This window comes from Ornithorhynchus anatinus, chromosome X3, assembly GCF_004115215.2.
Source record: "Ornithorhynchus anatinus isolate Pmale09 chromosome X3, mOrnAna1.pri.v4, whole genome shotgun sequence".
NCBI lineage: Eukaryota > Metazoa > Chordata > Mammalia > Monotremata > Ornithorhynchidae > Ornithorhynchus > Ornithorhynchus anatinus.
This window is the reverse complement of record NC_041751.1, coordinates 22,572,100-22,581,226: the sequence shown is the minus strand read 5'-3', so window position 1 is coordinate 22,581,226 and position 9,127 is coordinate 22,572,100. Positions and strand designations below refer to the sequence as shown.

Here is a 9,127-nt window from a genome sequence, read left to right as displayed (position 1 = left end):
CAATAATAGCAACATAAAGTTATCAAACTAAGGTCAACTCTTGCTTATATATGCCAAAAGGGGAGGTGGTGCAGATCATTCAATATTGGGGAGGTTTGGGCTTCTTGGGGATTGGAATGGCAGAGAAGTGACCTTAAAATCTATCTGAGGAGCAAGTTGAGAAAGTTACCGTTATGGAAAGCACATTTACAGGGGGTGAAAGTTTAAAAGAAAATAGCCATGAAGAATCCCCAGAATAGATAATCCACTCATGAGCAACACAGACTTGGTCCTGTTAGTGCACTGTTTAATAGATTAAAGGACACCCTCTCTTCCTCTCTCTTCCCCAGACTGCCATCCAAAACCACTGGTCATGCCTGCTTTCTTCCCTCTCTACCACCTAGACCCCTGCTAGTCTCCTTTATCACCAGAATTGATGGAGTTTTAGTTTTTTAGGTTGTTTTAGTATTATATTATTTCATCTTTCCTCTTGTGCCTGTCACCATCCTTCCCCAGATTATGGTCTCCTGGATGGCCAGGAACCATTTCTAATTCTCACCCATGTATTTTTTCTTAGTGCTCTGTACAGTGTTTTGCACACTTAATAAATACCACTACTATTACTAGTACTTGAAAGACTTGTTTTAGGACTCCCCAAATATCCAGTTTATGGAATATACAGTATGAATCCTCTCTGTTCAGACATCATCTGACATTTTGAGGACTGTGCAGACTGCAGGGGCATCATGCAGTTTTGGCATGAGGACCAGTCAGGGCCCAGTGGCTGGGACAAAGTTCACACCGATTCTACCCTTGACCCCGGAGCAGTTCTGGAGCTTCTGCTCCCTCCCAGGGAGGTAGACCCAGAGAAGCAGCGTGGCTCTGTGGAAAGAGCGTGGGCTTGGGAGTCAGAGGTCATGGGTTCTAATTCCGGCTCCGCCGCTAGGCAGCTGTGTGACCTTGGGCAAGTCACTTCACTTCTCTGTGCCTCAGTTACCTCATCTGTCAAATGGGGATTAAAACTGTGAGCCCCACGTGGGACAACCTGATCACCTTGTATCCCCCAGCGCTTAGAACAGTGCTTTGCACATAGTAAGCGCTTAACAAATGCCACAATTCATTTATTTATTTATTTAGACCATAAGAGGTCCACTGTGGGCCCTATCCAGTCTAAAGATTTTTTGTAAAATGGGCTAATTCTAGAACCCCTTCTGGGGTTCTGGTCCCCTTGTATTCACAGGAGATCTAGATCATATCATCCTCTAAAGTGGAGTGAGTTGGTGGTTTCAGGCCTCCAGAAAAATGGCTTCAATGATTCCAGACAAGGAGACACATGTAATATCACATGTATTATACCAGACACGCAGTGTAGTGATGATGTCATGGGTGCTATTTTGCATAATCCTACAGCATTTCTAAGGGAGGGGGAGCTCTGACCCCGTCCCTCTCCCCCTCCATGCTCTGGAGCCCTTGTGTCCTGCTCCTTGGTCAGTGTGAAGTCTGACCGACCATCTGAGCCATGGAACTTGACAATAAAAGCCATAGTGGAGGAAGGCTTAGTGCTCCAAATTTTTAAAATGACAGAAAAGTGTCTAGGTCCATTACTGGTACCAGACAGAGACCAGACCAAATGAAAAGTGGGCTGCCCAGTATAAAACTGGATGAATGGCCATCATATCTCCAGAGTGCTCCTAAAGACCCTGAATGGCCATCATATCTCCAGAGTGCTCCTAAAGACCCCAAACTGGGTCAGGATTGAGGGGTGCAGACCTGGGACAGTCATGGGCTGTGCCAAATGATTATGTGCCTTTGGGCTGACCAAGCCAAATGGCCCAATATGGTTGACCATCAAGTATGCCAAAGGGATGACTAAACCAGAGCCAGTCCTTTAGGAAACATCGGGTTGCCCAAGGGGTTCCAGTTAAGTCTGAACTCTTGGGGCTATTGCAGTGGCAGAACAACCTAGACTCTTCGATACCAAGGATGCCTTGGGCCGGGCCCAGACATGTAGGAACTCTGTCTTAATGGAATGAATTCCTAGGAGGAGCTCTGGCCAGGTCCAGTCCCAACCCAAACCCATAGAGTTACCAAAAGTTGGGAGAAAGAATCATACAAAGCTATATTTCCAAGGGTGGTCTCACTTCATCTGAGCATAGGAGCTCTGGCCAGGTCCAGTCCCAACCCAAACGCAAATGCTCAGATGAAGTCAGAGCACCCTTGGAAATATAGCTTTGTATGATTCTTTCTCCCAACTTTTGGAAACTGACATCTGCTATGGGTCGTTGAGAGGTGGAGAAGGAAGAATGCTAAATAATTCCATTACCTAACCCGAGCCACCATTTGGAATTTGGAGAGAACAAGGTTTACTACTTTTAGAACCACTTTTTTTCTTCAATTTGAGTTTCCTCCATTCAGGCTACCAATCATGCCAATTTAAAGTCCGTTTTGGAACCTGAAGGTGGGCATAGATTTTTAACCAGACATACAAAAAATTTGCAATCCAATTAGTGAGAGTAATTGAAGTGCAAAGATATCATTAGGTTCTCAGTTGCACTTCTTACACCATTCTCTGCATTTCACAGATTGGCAGATACAAGGGATTTCCAATTAGAAAGACATAATAATATTGCTTCTTAAATTATTCAATTGAGTCAGGAGGCAGTATAGCTTTGTGGAAAGTGCATGGGACTGGAAGTCAGAGAGCTTGGGTTCTAATCCCAGCTCTGCCATTGCCCTGCTAGATGAATTTGCACAAGTTGCTTGACCTCTCTGTGCCTCATTTTCCTCATTTGTAAAATAGGATAAATTATCAGTTCTCCCTCCCTCAGACTGTAAGCCCTAGACACAATCTGATTACCTTATATCTGTCCCAGTGCTTGGCACATACTAAGTGTTTAATAAATTCTATCACTAGGAAATTAAAAGAAGAAGGAGGAGATGAAGAAGATTCCTTTGGAAGATTGATAAAAAATGTGATGACTTTCAGGCCAAATGTTTTTCTTATTTAAAAAAAAATCAATATTATCTAAATGGAGAAGCCACTTAGGACTGAGTTGTAGTATCAATTACTGACTGCTATATCTACTAAGTTGCAATGGTAAAATTTATAAAAGTTAAGTAAATTTAGCAATTTTAAGAAAACATTTCATGCACAAACATCCAGTTAATCTAAATATTCTGGAACAATTCACACATAGGTGAATTTCACTGTTAATGGTGCCTTTGTCCTCAGCTCAAGCAGGGCTTGATGCAGAGTGGTGGGGGTGAAGAGAGAGAGAGAAAAAGAGAGAGACGGATAACAAGACTGAGAGTTATCCTTCACATGGGTTCAGACAATTACTCTCCTCCCCTTCAAATCCTTATTGAAGACACATTTCCTCCAAGAGGCCTTCCCTCCTTCCTCCTTTCCTCCCTCCTTTCCTCTTCTCCCACTCCCTTCTGCATCACCCTGACTTGCTCTTTTTAATTCATACCCCCCCAAGCCCCACAGCACTTATGTACATATCCATAATTCATTTGTTTAATGTCTGGCTCCCTCTCTAGACTGTAAGCTCGTTGTGGGCAGGGAATCTGTCTGTTATATTGTTGTATTGTACTCTCCCAAGTGTTTAGTACAGTGCTCTGCACACAGTAAGTGCTCAATAAATACAACTGATTGAATGATTGATTTCCTTCTCAAGCACTTATTACAGTGCTCTGCATAGAGTAAATGCTCAGTAAATACTGATACTGTCCTCTCTTGGTTTTCCTCCTATCTCTCTGACCACTCCTATTTAGACTCTTTAGCAGTGGGGGTTCCCCAAGGCTCAGTTCTGTGGCCCCTTCCATTCTAATTCTATTCTCCTATTCTGTTCTATTCTATTCTATTCTATTCTATTCTATTCTATTATATTCTATTTTATCCCTTTGGAGAACTCATGCATTCCTGACCATCTCTATGCAGATGATTCCCAAATCTACATCTCCAGTCCTGACCTCTCTTCTTCTCTGCAGCTTCACATTTCATCCTGCCTCAGGTCATCTCTTCCTGGATGTCTCACTAACAGCTCAAACATAACATGTCCAAAACAGAAGTAGCATGGCCTGGGAAGCAGTGGATAGAGTATGGCCCAGGGAATCAGATGGACATGGGTTCCAACGCTGACTCCGCCACTTGTCTGCTGTGTGACCTTGGGCAAGTGACTTAACTCCTCTGTGCCTCAGTTACCTTATCTATAAAATGGGGATTAGGACTGTAAGCTCTGGTGGACTGTGTCCAACCTGATTAACTTGTATATATCCTGGTGCTTAGTACAGAACCTGGCACATAGCAAGCACTTAACGAATACCACAATAAAAAAAAAGAAACCTCCATATCTTTCTACCCAAACCCTGTCCTTCCCCCGTCTTTCCCATCACTGTCGACAATACCACTATCCTCCCTATAGCACAAGCCTTTAAACTCAGTGTTGTCTTCGACTCATCTCTCTTATTCAAGCCACATATTCAGTCTGTCCCCAAATCCCATCGTTTCTTCCTCCACAGCATTGCTAAAATCCTCCCTTCCCTCTTCTATCATACTGCTATCATACTGATCCAAGCACTTTTCCTATCCCACCTTGACTACTTCATTTGTCTCCTCGCTGACCACCCTCCCCCCATCTTTCCCCACTCCAGTCCATATTTCACTCTGCTTCATGGATCATTTTTCTAAAAAAAGTTAAGTCCACATCTCTCAACTCCTCAAGAACCTCCAGTGGTTGCCCATCCACCTTTTGCATCAAACAGATACTCCTTTCCATGAGCTTTGCCACATTCACTCAGCTTGCCCCCTTCTATTTTACCTCTCTGATCTCCTAGTACAGCCCAGCCCATACACTTCACTCCTCTAGCACCAGCATGCTAACTGTGCCACAATCTCGACTATTTCACCGCCAATCCCTTTTCCTACATTCTCCTTCTGGCCGGGAACTCTTTCCTGCTCCATATACAACAAACTACCACTCTCTTCACCTTCAGTCTTACTATGTTCACATCCCCAAGAGGCCTTCCCCGATTAGTCCCTCCTTTCCCATCCTCCCTCTCCCTTCTGCCTCACCTATGTACTTGGTTCCGTGACCTTTGGGCATTTGATATTCATCCCACTCTCAGCACTCACAGCACTTATTTACATATCTATAAAATTACATATTATAAATTATTAATTTATATTAGTGTCTGTCTCCCCCTCTAGATTGTAAGCTTGTTGTGGGTAGGGAATGTGTCTACCAACTTTCAATCAATCATATTTACTGAGCTTTTACTGTACACAGAACACCAGACTAAGTGGTTGGGGGAGTACAATATAACAGAGCTGAGCGCTTACTATGTGCAGAGCTACCTTGTTAGTACAATCACTACCTTGCTAGTACAATCACTCATCACATCCTGACTGGATTACTGCATCAATATCCTTTCTGATCTCCCAACCTCCTGTCTTTCCCTACTTCAAGTCTATACTTCACTCTGCTGCCCGGATTATCTTTCTACAGAAACGCTCTGGGTATGTCACCCACCGCCTCAAAAATCTCCAGTGATTGGCTATCAACTGTCGTATCAAGCAAAAACTCCTCAATATTGGCTTCAAAGCTCTCCATCACCTTGCCCCCTCTTACCTCACCTCCCTTCTCTCCTTCTAATGCCCCCCCTGCACACTCGGCTCCTCTGCCGCTAACCTCCTCACTGTGTCTCGTTCTCGCCTGTCCCTCCATCAACTCCTGGCTCACGCCCTACTTCTAGCCTGGAATGCTCTCCCTCCTCACATCTGCCAAACTAACACACTTCCCCCCTTCAAAGCCCTACTGAAAGCTCACCTCCTCCAGGAGGCCTTCCCAGACTGAACCCCCCTCTTTCTCTGCTCCTCCTGCTCTACCCCCTCCCCACGCCTCAGCACTTATGTATATATGTACATATTATTCTATTTATTTTATTAATGATATGTATATATTTATAATTCTATTCATTTATATTGATGCTATTGATACCTGTCTACTTGTTCTGTTTTGTTGTAGTTGTCTGTCTCCCCCCCTTCTAGGGCAGACATTGTCTCTATTTGTTGCGGAATTTTACTTTCCAAGTGCTTAGTACAGTGCTCTGCACACAGTAAGTGCTCAATAAATATGATTGAATGAATAAATGACCACAATGAACTTACAGTCTATACGGGGAGACAAACACTAATATAAATAAATAAATAAATTACAGATATGTACATAAGTGCTGTAGGGCTGGAAGGGGGGATAAATAAAGGGAGCAAGTCAAGATGATGTAGAGTTGGTAGATGCTTTCCCTGTCCAGAATGAACTTATTGTACTTTCCCAAGCACTTAGTACAGCACTTTGCATAAAGTAAGTGCTCAGAAAATGCCATTTATGATGAATAAATACATTTGATTGATTGGGGTGGCAGTGAGGAGGATAGGAATATGGTGGGCAGAGGGGTGGCATGCGAAAGGTCATGGTGAAGTACTATAGTATCCAATTCCCTGACCTGAGTTTCTCCAGCTCCCAGTCTTATCTCCTAAGTGTCAGTAGCTCACTTAGGACTAAGATTTAATTTTCAAGAAAATGAAAATATGCAGAATCTGCAATGTTTCAGCAGAATGCCATACTCCTCTCCCTGTCAACCAGAAGCAAAGAGGTAGGGGGACCATTCCTCCCTAGAAGCCCCCTTTTTCTGGAAGAGTAAAAAAATCAAATATAAAGAGAGAGGTGGCTCGCCTTCGCTCACTACCTTCCTACTGCTGCCTGTACAGGGAAGTAGAAGAAGACTCATTCCAATCACCAGTAGGCTTTCTGCCTCCTCTCTCTTTTCTAGCCAGGAGAAGCCAACTTTCTATAGTCAAAGCATTATAGCTATTTCATGGTTCCTCGTTTTAAAACCATCATCAGTCTTCTTTATACATTAAAGACCCAATTATGTTTCCCAGCTCCTCGGATGACAGTGTCCAAAAGTCTTCTGCAATTGACCTCCTTGCCGATCTATTTGCCTCCTGTCTGTCCCTACTGCAGTCCAGTCTGCTGCCTGGATCATTTTTCTACAAAAACTCTGTCCACGTTTCTCCACTTCTCAAGCACCTCCAGTGGTTACCCAACCACCTCGGCATCAAACAAACTTCTTACCATAGGCTTTAAATCACTTTGCCCCTCCTATTTTACCTCCCTGATTTTCTACTACAACGTAGCCCACACACTTCACTCCTTTAACACCAATCTACTCTTGTCTTGTCTTATACTGTCAAGTTGTCTCCAACCCATAGTGACGCCATGGACACATCTCCCAGAACGCCCCACCTCCATCTGCAATCATTCTAGTAGTGTATCCATAGAGTTTTCTTGGTAAAAATACAGACGTGGTTTACCATTGCTTCCTTCCGTGCAGTAAACTTGAGTCTCCACCCTCTACTCTCTCCCGTGCCGCTGCTGTCCGGCACAGGTGAGTTTTGACTTGTAGCAGATTGCCTTCCACTCACTAGGCACTGCCTAAGCTAGGAATGGAATGGGTAGGCCTCTGTTTGACTTTCCCTCCCGTAGTCGAGACTGGTAGAGTACTGGAAGCTCTCCAGGTGTGATCCTGAGAGGGGACAAACTGCTCACTGAACCTCAATCTTGTCTATCTCATTTATTCATTCATTCAATCAAATTTATCGAGTGCTTACTGTGTGCAGAGCACTAAGCACTTGGGAAGTACAATTCAGCAACAAATAGAGACGATCCCAGCCCACAACGGGCACACAGGATAGAAAGGGGAAGACAGACATCAAAACAAGTAATCTCACCACCAACATTCGCCCATGTCCTACCTCTGGTCTGGAACACCCTCACACTTCATATCTGACAGACGATCGATCACTCTCTTCACCTTCAAAGCCTTATTAGAAGCACATCTACTCCAAGAGGCCTTCCCCGACTGAGCCCTCATTTCCTCTTCTCCCACTTGCACTTGGATATGCACACTTTATTCACCCCTCCATCAGTCCCACAGCACTCATGTACATAGCTGTAATTCATTATGTACACAGCTGTAATGTCTGTATCCCTCTCTACACTGTGGGCCGTTCTCTACCAACTCTGTTACACTGTACTTTCCTGAGCAAGTGTGCGGTACAGTATTATGCACACTGTAAGTGCTCAATGAATGCAATTGATTAATTGACTGAACATCCAGTTATTAATTATTCTTGAGTTTTCTTCTCTTCAAACCCTCCCCTTGGGTGTGTTTTGCCTATGTTCTGTTCAAGTCAAATAGCATTAACTGAGCCCCTCCCATATGCAGAGGACTGTATGAGGAACTTGGGAACATACAATAAAAATAGAATGTATGGTCCTTTCCCTCAAGTTGCTCACGGTCTGATGGGAGAGGCAGATGTAAATGGAGACAGAAACAACTAGGAACAGCAAGAGTATGAAAAATGAATAAATGAATACAGTACATGAAGCAGGATGGCCACTGATGGTTGATCTCTTTGCCAACCCCCTCAATGTGCTTTAATCTGAATAATATTTTCTCACAAATAATTTTGATCTATTGTTTCAAAATGATTATAGTTCACAAACTGCCATTCAGCCAGTAATAATAACAGTAGCATCAGCAACAATAATTATAATAAATATCTTTTTTATGTGTCATTTCCACCCCTCATCTCCTTAATTAATAGAATGTGACTCTCTTGGGAGCCCAGGTGATAGCTTATTCTCTTCCATGAATGGTTTCACAGTACTTAGTACAGTGCTTTGGACATATTATCCCTCAATAAAAAAAATTGGTTAAATGAATAATGATAATGAAAGAAAATCAGCGTGAATTTACCTGGTGAGAATGATTGGTATTTGTACTTCTGTCCATTCCTGTAAACATTCATAAGTTTTTGTTCCCAAAGAACTCAGAGTATATGTCTGCAATAAATTCATGCAGAGCTGGAGATTTGGACTATAGGCTCTTTGTGGGCAGGGATCACATCAACCAACTCCGTTGTACTTTCCCAAGCACTCTGCACACAGGAAGGGCTCAATAACTACCACTGATTGATTCACACTGTCTATTCGTCTTGATTCTCCAAGCAGTGGTCATCACTGAGGAAATTGTACTTTCCAAGCACTTAGTACAGTGCTCTGCACACAGTAAGCACTCA

The 9,127-nt window shown here is 43.3% G+C and overlaps 1 non-coding gene across 1 annotated transcript; it reads right to left on the bottom strand.

Annotated features, from left to right (window-relative positions):
• Positions 1 to 7,441: 7,441 nt before the first annotated feature.
• Positions 7,442 to 7,579, bottom strand: LOC114807772. Its single transcript, XR_003755845.1, has one exon. It is a non-coding gene; the product is annotated as a small nucleolar RNA SNORA7 (small nucleolar RNA).
• Positions 7,580 to 9,127: the final 1,548 nt, after the last annotated feature.